This window comes from Typopeltis vanoorti, chromosome 5, assembly GCF_054136105.1.
Source record: "Typopeltis vanoorti isolate ZY-2024b chromosome 5, IOZ_Tvanoo_1.0, whole genome shotgun sequence".
NCBI classification, from domain to species: Eukaryota; Metazoa; Arthropoda; class Arachnida; order Uropygi; family Thelyphonidae; genus Typopeltis; species Typopeltis vanoorti.
Genome location: NC_143553.1, coordinates 36,632,172 through 36,646,063, shown reverse-complemented (window position 1 = coordinate 36,646,063; position 13,892 = coordinate 36,632,172). Strand labels below are relative to the sequence as shown.

At 35.3% G+C, this 13,892-nt stretch overlaps 1 protein-coding gene across 4 annotated transcripts in view; it reads left to right on the top strand.

The window, feature by feature from the left end:
- LOC150106320 (protein hu-li tai shao-like) overlaps nucleotides 1–13,892 on the top strand; it is a 469,862-nt gene that overhangs the window by 172,913 nt on the left and 283,057 nt on the right. The window lies entirely within an intron of this gene.

Sequence of the window (13,892 nt, the reverse complement as noted above, 5' to 3'; positions counted from 1 at the left end):
TCAACAGTGTATCCAAGGTAATAAGGAATCTGTTTCTGAATATTATCATAGATTGTGGACCATTGCTCATGGATTTAATATTTCATCTGAAGAGAAATCCTCTTTAGAATGGTTGCTCTTTAATCAATTTAGGCTTGGCATCAAGGATAATTTAAAAGAAACAGCGTATAAGAAAAAAGTTAGAAACTTTGAACAATGTTTTGAGCTTGTTAAAGAAAAGGAAGAAAGATTAAGAGATATATTTCATTCCTCAAGCAATAAGCAAGTAAATTCTTTTCAGCATAATCAAACTCATTCTTCTAGCATTGTAGGTACTGATAAAATGAGAGAAGAAAAGCTTCAAAAGGGTAAAGCTGAAAATAAAAAGAAAAAGTCTAAGGAAACTTCTGTGAATTTTACTAAAGATATTCCAGAATCTGATTCCAGGGTAAAATTACATGATTTGGAAAAATATGAGGAACTGAAAACATTTCTGAGTGAAGAAATAGAAAGACAACAGAGACCCATAGTACAAGGACAGGAACTTCTGTTTAAGATGATGTCGGATTTATCAATATCCAAAAATCTTACAGATAATCAATCTTTTTCTTGTAAATCTGATAGCATTGATAGGAATAAAGCATATCATAGAAGATACATTCCAAAATGTTTTAGATGCAATAAACAGGGTCATTTTGCTAAAGATTGTTATGTTAGAGATAGATCTTGTTTTCAAAATAAGAAATCAGAGAATAAAAATAAATCTGGAATTAGTTATTATTCCAATATTATACTGGCAAGGACAGAATTGTCAAACTATTCACTAAACATGGGTAAAGCCAAAGACAGCTATAACCATAAAGGAAAGTTTGATGTAGCATTAGCTCCTTATGCTAATGAAAGTAATCCTTTAACAGTATTACAAGGATTTATTGAAGATGTACCTTGTGATATCTTACTTGACACAGGTGCACACATTTCACTCATTTCTTATAGCTTATTTAACAAAATTAAATCTCTAATTCCAAATGATATTTCAGTTTTAAGCAATCCAATTAAGTTAAAAGGGATATTTGAATCTGAAATTTCAGCTTATAAGCAAATCAATGTCTTTATTTCAATTCCTTGCTTTCCATTGAAAGTTTCTCATTCATTAATTGTTCTTCCAGAATCTTCAAATCCAAATGTACAAATAATATTTGGAATTGATTTTCTGAAACGTCATGGGTTTGTGTGTAATTTTGTTGATAATACAATATCATTGTGTGGAGTAGAATGCTGTTTGGATAGGAAATCAGGTGACAGTGGAAAATTAGAGCAGTCTCCTGAAGTTTTTCTAGATACTAGTGAAAATGATCAAGTATTTAATATTGAAACTCTAAAGAATAAAGATCCTAGTATACAAATTTGGGAAAAGGATAAGATTATCCAAGCTCAGAAGGATGATCTCATACTAAAAACTATTTATGAGGCAGTATTGAAAGAGGAAACTCAACTAGATACATTTTTGAATCTGGATAACTTGTATTTAGATAAAGATGGGTTACTCTTATCTAGACAAATGGAAGATGGAAAGTTGAAGGTGAAAATATTGGCACCAACTGAAATGATTCCTTGGATTATGTATACTTTCCATGATTCTGACTTAGCAGGACACCAAGGGTTTTCTAAAACTTTGGAAAGAATAAAGGATCGTTACATCTGGAAAGGTATGAAGAGTGATATACTCACGTATGTCAAGTCATGCCATAAGTGCCAAATAAGATCCCCTTTTAGAGGAAAAGCTCCTTTACAACCATTTCCAATTCCAACTAGACCATTTCAAGCTGTTGCTATTGATGTAGTAGGTCCTCTACCAATTACTAAAAAAGGAAATAGGTATATTCTAGTAATCATAGATATGCTAACTAGATTTCCTGAAGCAGTATCAATGAAAGACCAATCTGCAAAAACTATTGCAAGAAAGTTTTTGAATATGATAGTTTGTAGATATGGAACTCCTCAGACCTTACTTTCAGATCAAGGAGCAAATTTCACATCTGAACTATTATTACAGTTATGTAAATTGCTTAATGTTAAGAAGATTTTTACAACACCTTATCATCCGCAATGTAATGGTATGTGTGAAAGACTAAATAGAAACATAAAGCAAATACTTTCAAAGTTGGCAAACACCAAAATGAATGATTGGGATACACATATCTCTCAAACATTATTTGCATGTAGGTCTGCTTTTCATTCTGCTATCAAGGAAAAACCATCTTTTGCATTATATGGTTTTGACCCAGTTTTTCCTAATGAACTTGTTTCAGTTATTCCAAATACAGGATACAGTGATATAAATGAATATTTAGAATTAGTAATAGATAAGTTTTCCACTACTCATAGACTAGTAGGTGAAATAAGTAAATTAAGTGCTCAGAAAACTAGACAATATATAAATCGCTTTAGAAATTATAAATCTTTTGTACCAGGTGATTTAGTATTGTTAGATGATAAATCTAATATTAAAAGAGTTGGGAAATTAGGAAAGAAAGCCTTAGGTCCATTTAGAATTTTAGACAATTTTTCTCCTGTAAATTTTAGAATTCAAGATGTCAATAATCCTAGTAAAATTTTAAATGTACATTCTGATAGATTAAAAAGGTACTTTTTGGGGAATAAAAATTTAGTTACTTTAGGTGATAATATGAATAAAATATTGAAGGATGAATGTAGTTTTCGTAATACTAATTGTGAATCTTATTCAAAGTTAAATGATAGGAAAGGGAATAGATCTAATATTCATAATTCAAATATGCAGCGAAAGAAAAAATTAAACTTTGGTAAAGTGAACCAAAATACAAGAAATTTTAGAATTCCCAAGACACACGTTTCAGATGATGTACAATGTACAAATGATGATAATCAAATTGACTCTAACATTGATGAAAGTATAGCGGAATTTCATCGGTTGATAAATATAGGATTAAATAAGAAAAGGGAAGTTAAAGATACCTCAAATTTAGTTAGTAAGGATAAGGAATCCCAGAAACTTTTAGAATCTCAAAAACCTGTAGAAACTGATTCTGATAGTGATGATTCTATAGATTTAGGACATCATTCAAGTAGTTTAAATGAAGTGTTTGAAAGGTATAAAAATGAAATTTTTAAGTATACTAATTTGGAAGAAGAAAGTTCAGAATTATCTCTAGTGTCAGATGATTCTGAAACTAGTGATTCAGAAGATATACATAATGATTAGATAATTAGATTAGAACTTAAAATATAACAATCTAGAAATAAATATTAAAATCTTGTTTAGACGTAGGTTAAATATTTAAAAAAAAAAATTTTTTTTCACAGAAAAATGAAACTGATGTAAAAATAATCATATTAAAAATTCTGAATATTTTTACGTATTAATTTTGCTTGTTAGTTTTTGTTTTCATACACGCAGTGTCTGCACTTGTGATGTGCTCGTTATGAAAATATTATGTTAGAAATAATATGTAAAGAAGTAAAAATATTGAAGTACTTACTTAATTGATTATTTGTATTATTTATAAGAAAGTTTGTTGTATTTTTAAATGTTGAATTTTGTGTTTGTGAAAGACTTTCTTCAGCGCTGGTGGATGCAGCGAGTCAGCCATATTATTACAATGCGTAGTTTCTGACGTTGTTGAAGTGCGCATGCTCCCGGAGTGAACTTGATGTTTGATTGACAGCTGACAAGAAAAGCGTTGCGTATCCAAGTTACAAGAGTAAACAAGAGAGCGTTCGGAAAGTTTTTGGAACACTGGCCGAGGAATATTCAAGTTGGGAGGAACTTGATTTTTTTTGTGTGCGGCAGTTAAAAGGAAATTTCATATTGTATTCCGAAAAAGGAATAGTGGAAATAATATGTTTCAAGAAGGAATAAGTAAAGAAAAGGGAATCTTGAAACTAAGTTTTTATAAACTGGCCAAGATATATTCAAGTAGGAAGGAACTTGAATTTTTTTGTGTGCGGCAGTCAAAAGGAAATTTCATATTGTATTCCGAAAAAGGAATAGTGGAAATAATATGTTTCAAGAAGGAATAAGTAAAGAAAAGGGAAATCTTGAAACTAAGTTTTTATAAACTGGCCAAGATATATTTAAGTAGGAAGGAACTTGATTTTGTTTTGTGTGAGGCAGTAAAAAAAAGGAATTTTAAAGGGATCCTAAAAAAATGAAGTACAGATCCTTGTAACTTCTGGAAAGAGCCTTAACAGAAAGAGAAAAAGACTATGAACATTTTTTTTTGTGATTGTGAAAGAAAAAGAGTTTAGTTTTAAGAGTAAGTTTATATTTTTTTAAATAAGGCCTTGGATCCATATAATCTGTAGTTGTAGTTATGTATTTTTACTAGAAGTGTATATATATTGTTTTAAGTTTTATTAAATGTGTTTATTTTGTACTTGGTATTGAGTCAATGATTAGTTGGATTCTGAAAGAGTAAGTTAAAGTCATTGCACCAATTGGAGTGAACTCTTTGTGCAAATATAATAACATATAGGGACACTCGGAGTCAAAAATAAAAATAATTGTTAGTAAATGAAATATTATTTATAATACACATTATAAATAACAATGGCGCAGTCAGTATATAGGAAAATTCAATAATATTAACACAAGTATAGTTATATGGGCAAACTTCAAAATGGGGAAATGAACAATGAAACATATTTGTGCCTATGGTCCCAAAGAAGGTTCTTGTAAGGAAGAAGTGGAGGAATTTTTTGAGTCATTAGCGCAGGCAGTTGACATAAAGAAAATGGAAAAAATGGTCCCTGTTTGAGATCTGAGCAGCAAAGTAGGAAATAAATCCCACCAAGCATATAGGAACATTTTGGGAAAATTTGGAGAAAAGGGCAAAGCCAATAATAATGCTAAGTATTTGCTGCATTTCTGCTCAGGACATGGACAAGTCATTATAACATCTTTGAACATAAAGATGTGCACAACTTCACAGTGAGAGAAGACACAACAAATAAGAAAAGGATCATTGACTACGTCAATGAACCAGTCTCATGATAGTGATATCATGAGACTGGTTCAGGATACAAGAATATACAGAGGATTCGAAATTGGAAGTGACCATTACTTAGTACTACACAGTATAAAATGGATAATGCATTGAAAAGAACAGTATGTAAGAAAGTTTTAAAAAGAATTCAAGTTGAGCAGCTGTTACAAGTAAATGTAGACCCAACTATGCAAACATTATTGAAGAAAATTTGCAGTAGTTTGAAAACAAGAATCAACCCTTGGAGTCTCAGTGGCAAACTCTGAAGAAGAGACTGATTGATTCAGCTAGGGAGGTATGTGTTGAAGTTGTCTGCAAGGATGGAAAAATAAGAACACCATGGTGGACACAAGAGGTTAAAGAAGCAATTCTGGAAAAGAAGAAAGCATACCAAAAGTTCCTAGCAAATGAATCAGCAGATGCTCTAAAAGAATTACAGAGAAAAATGTAAGCAAGCTAAGCTCTTTGTAAAAGTAGCTAAACAAAAATCATGGGAAGACTTTGGTAAGCATATGGAAAATAAATATCAGGAAAGTGACAAAATGTTCTGGTAGCTATTGAAGATGCTTAGAAATGGAGGAAAGAGTATGTCGAAGGAATCAACGATGATAAAGGTGAATAAATTTATATGGAATAAGAGAGAAATTAGACAAAACACCAAACTAGCAGTATACGAGGCAGTGTTCAAACCGGTTTTAAGTCATTCTGAGAGTTGGGTTAGAAATGAAGCACTCAATCAACGACTAGAGACCACAAATATGAGGGTTCTGAGGAAAATTAAGGGAGTGACCCTTTGGCATCAATGGCAGAATCATATTAAAAATGATAATATTATAAAGGAACTTGACATCATCAGTATTTAAGAATATGTCAGCAGAGTTAATATTATGTGGTATGGCCACTTAAATAGAATGGGTGAGGAAAGATTAGCGAAATGTGTTTGATGCCAAGATGGTAGGAAAGAGACCCAGACAAAGGCCAAGATCTAGGTGGATTGATTCATTCAGAAGTGCCTTAGAAGTAGAAAATGTTAGATATGACAATATTGGAGTATTGTCAATATTCTTACAAGTAATAGAGTGATTTGGAGGAAAACTGTTGATAGGAAAGTAATAATAATGTGAACTTAATCATGTAGTGCTGTCATAGTAACCTGAACAAAATATACAGTTGGGTGCTGCTGTAGATGGAATAGATGATGGAGATAGTATGCATCAGTAAAGAGACTCAATGAGTGGAGGACAGATTATTATTATTATGGGGGATTTCAACAATGGTAACATTGATAGGAAGGAGGAGAGGACAAATGGGAGGAAGGAAATGGATTTTATGCAGTTACTAAGGGAAAATTACCTGAGACAGCATATAATGGAATATACTAGAGGTTCGAGAGTGCTTGATATAGTAATTGTATCTGAAAATTTGTCTATAACGAATATGATCTCGTTGCCACCAATTGGTGAGAGTGATCATATGGTCTTGACCTGAGAGGTGACTAAATGTTTGGAATTTTCAGTTAAGATGGGGTATATGTGGAATTACCAGGCTGGTAAGTGTGACAAGCTTAGAAGATTGCTGGGATCAAGGCCATGGCATGTAAAACTGCAAGGGCTGGATGTTTATAGTGTATGGGAAGTGATAAAGAAGTGCATACGTAGAATCAGGAGAGTCAATCAAGTGAGAGTTAAATGGATGAATAACACCATTAAGCTGGAGCTGCAAAAAAAGAAACAACTGTGGGGCGAATTTAAGGAGAAAGATGACCTGCAGGCATGCGAACAATATAAGGCACAGGCCAGAAGGGTAACTAATATGGTAAGAAAAGCAAAAGCAGATTATGAAAGGAAGTTAGTAACATGGGCTAAAGAGAATCCCAAACAGCTCTTTTGATATGCTGCAAGGAAAAGAAAACATGTATATGGTGGAATGATTTTAAGGAATGCCGATGGTAGGGAAGTAACTGAATCAGTCGAAATAGTAGAATTACTAAGTGAACACTTTGCAAGAGTATATCATTCTGGTAGTGATATTGCAGGAATGAGGGAATAGATGGCTTATATGGGAACTGAGGTGAATGAAATGGAGGTGAATAACATATTACAGAACCTTAATGTGAATATATCTGTGGGATTGGATGGTATTCCAGCTCAAGGCTTACGTGAAATGGCAAAAGAATTGTCAGTGCCCTTGACCATATTGTTTAATCTAAGTCTCAGCTTTGGGTTGGTTACGAGGGAGTGGAAAGAATGGAAAATAGTTCCATTGAATAAAGGAGGCTCCAAGACTGCTGTTGCAAATTACCGACCGTTCAACATGTCAGGAGTCATTGTCAAAGTATTGGAGAAGTTGGTCGAGAGCAAAATACAGGAATTGATGGATGGAAATATGATTCTGTATGGGGGAGGCAGCATGGTTTTGTAGAGGGTAGTCAGCCCTCACTAACTTGCCCATGTTTTATAATACCATGACAGACGAGTTGGATAAAAGTAATGGGTTTACAATGATACTGCTCGAATTTGCAAAGGCCTTCGACAGGATACTGCATGGAATTCTAATCAGTAAACTGATTGGAATTCAGGGGATGGATATAGGCTTGGTGAAATGGACAGGAGGGTGGTGATGGAGAGATATCAGAGAGCAGCTTATTCAAAAGACCACTGCTATTAAATTGTTCATTAATAATATAGGAAAGGATCTGAGAGGAACTGTTCAGTTATTTGCCAATGATGCAAAGTTGGGTAGAGCAATAGTGAATTCACATGATGTCAAAATTTTGCAGAATGATTGGATAGATTGGCAGACTGGGCTAAGGAGAATGGATGTCAGTTTAATGTGGCATCCATTCTCCTTAGCCCAGTCTGCCCATCTATCCAAATCGTCATTTTGGGGTGTAGAGATTATCAGCACTATACCACATTGGTGGAACCGTACTCCAGGTAATTGAAGAAGCCAGAGACTTGGGAGTGTTAGCGGATAGGGAGTTAAAGTTTAGGGGACACATAGCAAAAGTGGTCTGATGAGCTGATTTAGCCATTTGGTCTGATGAGTAGGCTATTGTTCCCCTTTATCCAGCATTGATAAGACCTCATCTTGACTACTGTGTGCAGATCTGAACAACAGGGTTTCTTGGTGATGGGGAGGAGGTAGAGGGGATCCAGAGGTGAGTGACCAAGAATGTAGCTGGTCTATGGAATGAACCCTTACAAGAACAGGTTGAAGATTTTTGGGTTACAAAAACTGGTTGATAACCAGAAAAGGGGTGATATGATTGAGACTTTCAAATTACTGATGGGTTTTTACAAGATTAATTCAGAGGGATTTTTCAGAACAGGTGTGGAGGTGGGTGAACTAGGGGTCATCCATGGAAACCGTGCAAGAGTGTTAGAACTAGGTTTTTTACTTGGAGAGTGAATGAGTGGAATAAGCTGCCAGTCTGTTATGGGTGCCATGACTGTGAATAAGTTCAAAGCAAAGTATGATACATACTGTGCGAATGCTGAATAGTTCTTGACATGATGGGCCTCCCTCGATGAGTCTAAGGACTCCTTGGAGTTACCCATAATAATAACACTTCTTGGAGGTACATATCAGGAAATTGATGATGATAGTATTAATCAAAAATAATGTTATATTACCTTTTTCATTATTTGTGACAATTATTGTATTGTTATCCCTTTTCAAATAGGCATTCACATGTAATTACCAAAAAAAAAAACAGGAGGTGATGTGGTTTCTATGAATGTGTTTGCATTTTAAAGCAAGTGAACTGATTCACCATACCTAAGTTTTGGATAGATAAAGAAGAAAGTAGAAATCTGTTGATGTATATAAAACACGTTCCTGTTACAGAACAATGGAACCAATTTCAGACTATAATATATGTCAGGTTATCCAGAGTTTACTGCTTAAACAACTCTAAGTGAAGTCACAAACTGATGACCCACCATGTAGCATTATTTTTGGATGGAATAGGTTTTTTATATGTTGTTCAGCTCTTTTATTTTGTGATAAAATAAACTTGTTTACATTTGATTTATTGTATTGAATGAGAAACACATACAAGGGAAGACTATTCCACAATACAGCAATATCAGGGATGAAGGAGGAGGAGGAAAAGAAACTTGTTCTGTGGGTTTTAAGTGTACAGTGAAGGGATGTTGGGCGACAGCTGCACATGCTTCAAGAACTTAGTACTGAGTGGGAGAGTTATTGATGCTATTTCATACAAACATTTGCCATGGAAATAGTTAAAGAATACACATTGCAGAAATCAAACACCGGTGCCCAAGTAGGAGGAGTGAGTTGGTAAGAGTGGGTTATTAATCAGAGAGGAGTATTCAGTAGCTGAGGAGACTTGTGATTTGTATAAGGTTAGTATCTGTTCAGAGGTGAAGTAGCGTCTTGAGTGAAGAAAAATCCTAGTTTTTTTAGAAGCTGAGGAGGCACTGGTGTGATGTGTTAATGCCAGGAGAGGCTTTGTATCAGGGTGATTCCAAGAAGAGAAATCTCATCTTGTCAGGAAATTTGAGTGTTGTTAAACATAGTACTGGGAGAAAATGGTTCTTTTTTTGTGAGAAATAAGGCAGAACTTGGTTTTGCTAGCATTGACATTGAAGTTATCTGAACCCCATTAGATGATGGGTTGGAGATCAGAATTGAGGGCAGTGGTTGTTGATGTTCTGTAGGTTGAGATGATTTGTGTAGAGTAAGGTTTATCAAATGAAAGGGAGGAGTGTGATGTACTGTCATCTGCAAAACTGTGTATTGGGTTGGAGGTCAGCTGAAGTAGGTCATTGATATAGAAGGAAGAGGATTGTGAGAGAACAGAACCTTGTGGAACCTCAGCATTAGTTGATGGTGAGAAAATAAGCAACAATCCACCATCACAAATAGTGTGCATATAGCAGAAAGTTGGAAATCTAACTGCAGAAGTCTTAGGACAGACCAAATGATGAGCGTTTGTTTATTAAGCTTTTGTGCCAGATCTCAAACTCCAGACCTGGTTAAAAGCTCTGGAGATATCAAGTGCAACACTTGAAGTTTATCAAACTTCTCCATGACATTTGTCCAAAGATGGGTGATATGTGGATAGATTAGCAGCAATGTTATCCATATTGGTGGTCATTTATTAGCTGGATGCCTTTGAGGTAGTGTAGGATTTGGGAATTGCTTGGCTGCTATTTGGTAATGCTGCAAGTTTCTTGCTTTTAGCTCTTTCAGACTCTATTTTGAAAGCCTTGACAGTTTTCTTTAGCTATTTTGGGATTAAGTGTAACCACTAATGGAGGATGGAGTTCTTGTAAGCTAGTTATGGTATGCGTGTACAGTCTTTTATTTTATTTGTACAGTCTTCGCACATCTTTTGAAGAACCAGGGCTTAGTTAGGGGACGATAGTTCAGAGTAGTGTGGGGAATGTACGTTTCTATGCCAGTAAGGATTACTTCGGTGATTCGTTCGGTTCATAATTTTGGGTTGGAAGGTCAGAAACAATAGTCCAACCATGGAAATGCATGGAAGCCACGGAGGCTATCCTGCTTGGCAATGTTATAGTGTTGTTGCACGGGGGAAGGAGACATGCACTAGATTGTGGTTGGAATTACCTAGTTGGGCCTCCCATATTCACTGTGTATTTGAAAGGGTTACTCATGAGGAGATCTAGAGTGTTTGGGAGAGTGGTTCAGGTTATCTGTTATTCTGGTTGGCATATGAATAATTTGTGTAAGGTCATTGGTTGTGGCAAATGTTTCAGCATCTCTACATGCTAGATCTGTACAATTAGAGGAGGAAAGCCAGTTGGTGTTGGGAACATTAAAATCTCCTAGGAGGATGATTTCGCTGTTAGGAAAATGGGACTGGAGAAAATAAGTGTTTAGGGACAGGAAATTGAAATGGCATTGAGTGGTTAGGAGAAGATATCTTCTCCTAACCAGTCAATCTCCTAGCTCACACTAAACAGTGTGAGCTAGGAGAAGATATCTTCTCCTAGCTCACATTCCTCTAAGGTTCTTTGCTGCAAGCACCAACTTCTTCTGCTCTTTTGTCTTGAGCTCTCTAGTTCAGTCCAAAATTCCGATCTCAGGTAAATCTTTTTAGATGTTATCCTAACCAGATAGGTGCAGTCTTCCTCTAGATCACTTTCCATCTGGCCTCATCTTAAATGCTTCTTAACGAATCTCTCCTCACTCATTCTTTCTACACATATATATCAATTTGTAGTATTAACTCGGTATTGGGATATGTTCATATTTATATATACTGACTATAACCCAGCCTAGAATAACAATTAATTTTATTCAAAATGAAACATGTTTCATCGGATTGTCCGACTTCTTCAGGCGTGGGAACATAGAAAACAAATAAACACTATAAGAAACATCGTATCACTATACAAACGACTATTATAAATTCAATTACAGTTCGTGTTGAAGTTCTATTGTTAAGCAGCTGCGTGCATCTGATTTCACGAGTGTGCCAATATCGGATAGCAGAGCTGAAAGAGTCCAGTAGATTATAGCTAAGGTTATTATTTATGTGATGAGGATCCATAACAATTTCCTTAGACTTGACTATGCGGTGCCCCACCTCGTCACGGCATATATGAAGGTTTGAGGTTGTTGTCCAGTTTATCTCATATTGACGGCCTTCATCATTTGTGTTTACTGAAAACAGTACATGGCTTGACAGGGTACTTGCTCTAGTTCTTTTGGGCAATGTCCCTCTGGTATTCTTCCAGACCTAGGAGGATGGATTTTTCAGTTTGGCCATAGTATTGCTTCCCGCAGTCACATGTGATTTTGTACACTCCTGGGAATTGTAGATGTTATGAGCTGGTTTGTATTTGCTTAAAATTGATCTTAGTTTAGGAAGAGTAGAGAAACAGGTTTTTATGTTGAACTTTTGTAAAATTCTTCTTAGTTTCGTGGAGAGCGAGCTGATATATGGTAAGGAGATGTAACCTTTGGGATTGTCTTGTGTTTCTGAGTTGTTTTGATGGCGGCGCTATAGATACTTATTAATAGTTTTCGACGAGTAGCCATTACTTGTGAAGGTTCTTTGTAGATGTTGTAGTTCATTTTTTAGACCTTCATCATCTGACAGTACAGATCTGGCACGATGTGCTAGGGTTGAGATGATACCCACTTTCTGTGCAGGATAGTGATGTGAGGATGCATGCAGGTATCTGTATGTGTAGATTTTCTAAAAATTGAGATATAAAAATGAACTACAACATCTACAAAGAACCTTCACAAGTAATGGCTACTCGTCGAAAACTATTAATAAGCATCTATACCGCCGCCATCAAAACAACTCAGAAACACAAGACAATTTCAAAGGTTATATCTCCTTATCATATATCAGATCGCTCTCCACGAAACTAAGAAGAATTTTACGAAAGTTCAACACAAAAACCTGTTTCTCTACTCTTCCTAAACTAAGATCAATTTTAAGCAAATACAAACAAGCTCACAACCATCTACAATTCCCAGGAGTGTACAAAATCACATGTGACTGCAGGACGCAGTACTATGGCCAAACTGAAAAATCCATCCTCCTACGTCTGGAAGAACACCAGAGGGATATTGCCTACAAAAGAACTAGAGCAAGTGCCTTGTCAAGCCATGTACTGTTTTCAGTAAACACAAATGATGAAGGCTGTCAACATGAGATAAACTGGACAACAACCTCAAACCTTCATATATGCCATGACGAGGTGGAGCGCCGCATAGTCAAGTCTAAGGAAATTGTTATGGATCCTTATCACATAAATAATAACCTTAGCTATAATCTACCAGACTCTTTCAGCTCTGCTATCCGATATTGGCACACTCGTGAAATCAGATGCACGCAGCTGCTTAACAATAGAACTTCAACACGGACTGTAGCTGCAGTTCAAAACTAATTGAATTTATAATAGTCATTTGTATAGTGATACAATGTTTCTTATAGTGTTTATTTGCTTTCTATGTTCCCACGCCTGAAAAAGTCGGACAATACGATGAAACATATTGCATTTTGAATAAATTTAATTGTTATTCTAGTCTCGGTTATAGTCAGTATATATAAATATGAATATGTATATTCGTATATATATTCAATGAGTAGAGTTGAAATTAAAAAAAAAAATTATTTTTTTAAAATTTTTTAATCAACAAACCCTATAATCTCAGAGCTATCATGCTCGTCTAGCACAGGCTTTTATAAACATCCATGCCCAAGGTGGGATTTGAACTCACAACCTGTTCATTGGAGAGCTGGTATGCTATCCACTGAGCCAACCAGGCTGAATAATATTTGAGCATTTCAGGATGAATATCATCTCACCATATGCCTTTTCACATTTCAGCTTTCTAGTGCTTTTCTACCTGAAGTGAAACTAGCTGTAGATCCAGGAATGAGCTGTTGTGTTTATAATCAAATGCTAGAAGTGTAAGAAACAAGGCAAATGAAATGGTTGCACTAATTGAGTCTGTTCGCCCAAAAATTGTTAGAATAAGTGAGACATGGTTAGATGAGGACGACATCCTGAGAGGAATAGAGATGGAAGGATATTATGTGTTTCGTGAGGATAGAAGGAGTAAAAAGGGAGGGGGGAGTGCTATTGATGATAGAGAAAGATTATGTCCATAGAAAGTAGAGATGCAAGAGGGAAATAGTGCCAGTGGTTTTGAGGCAGTATGGTGTGAGATAGAGGTAAATGAAATACTTGGTTGGATATTGTTATAGACTAGGAAATGTGGATGGTAGTGACTATGAAATGTATAATCAAATTAGCCAAGCAAATAAGAAAATAGTGATCATTATGGGCGATTTTAATTATGGGAATATAGACTGGAATGATGAGATAGGAACTGGAAGTAAAGAAAATGAATTTCTTGAGTTTTTGA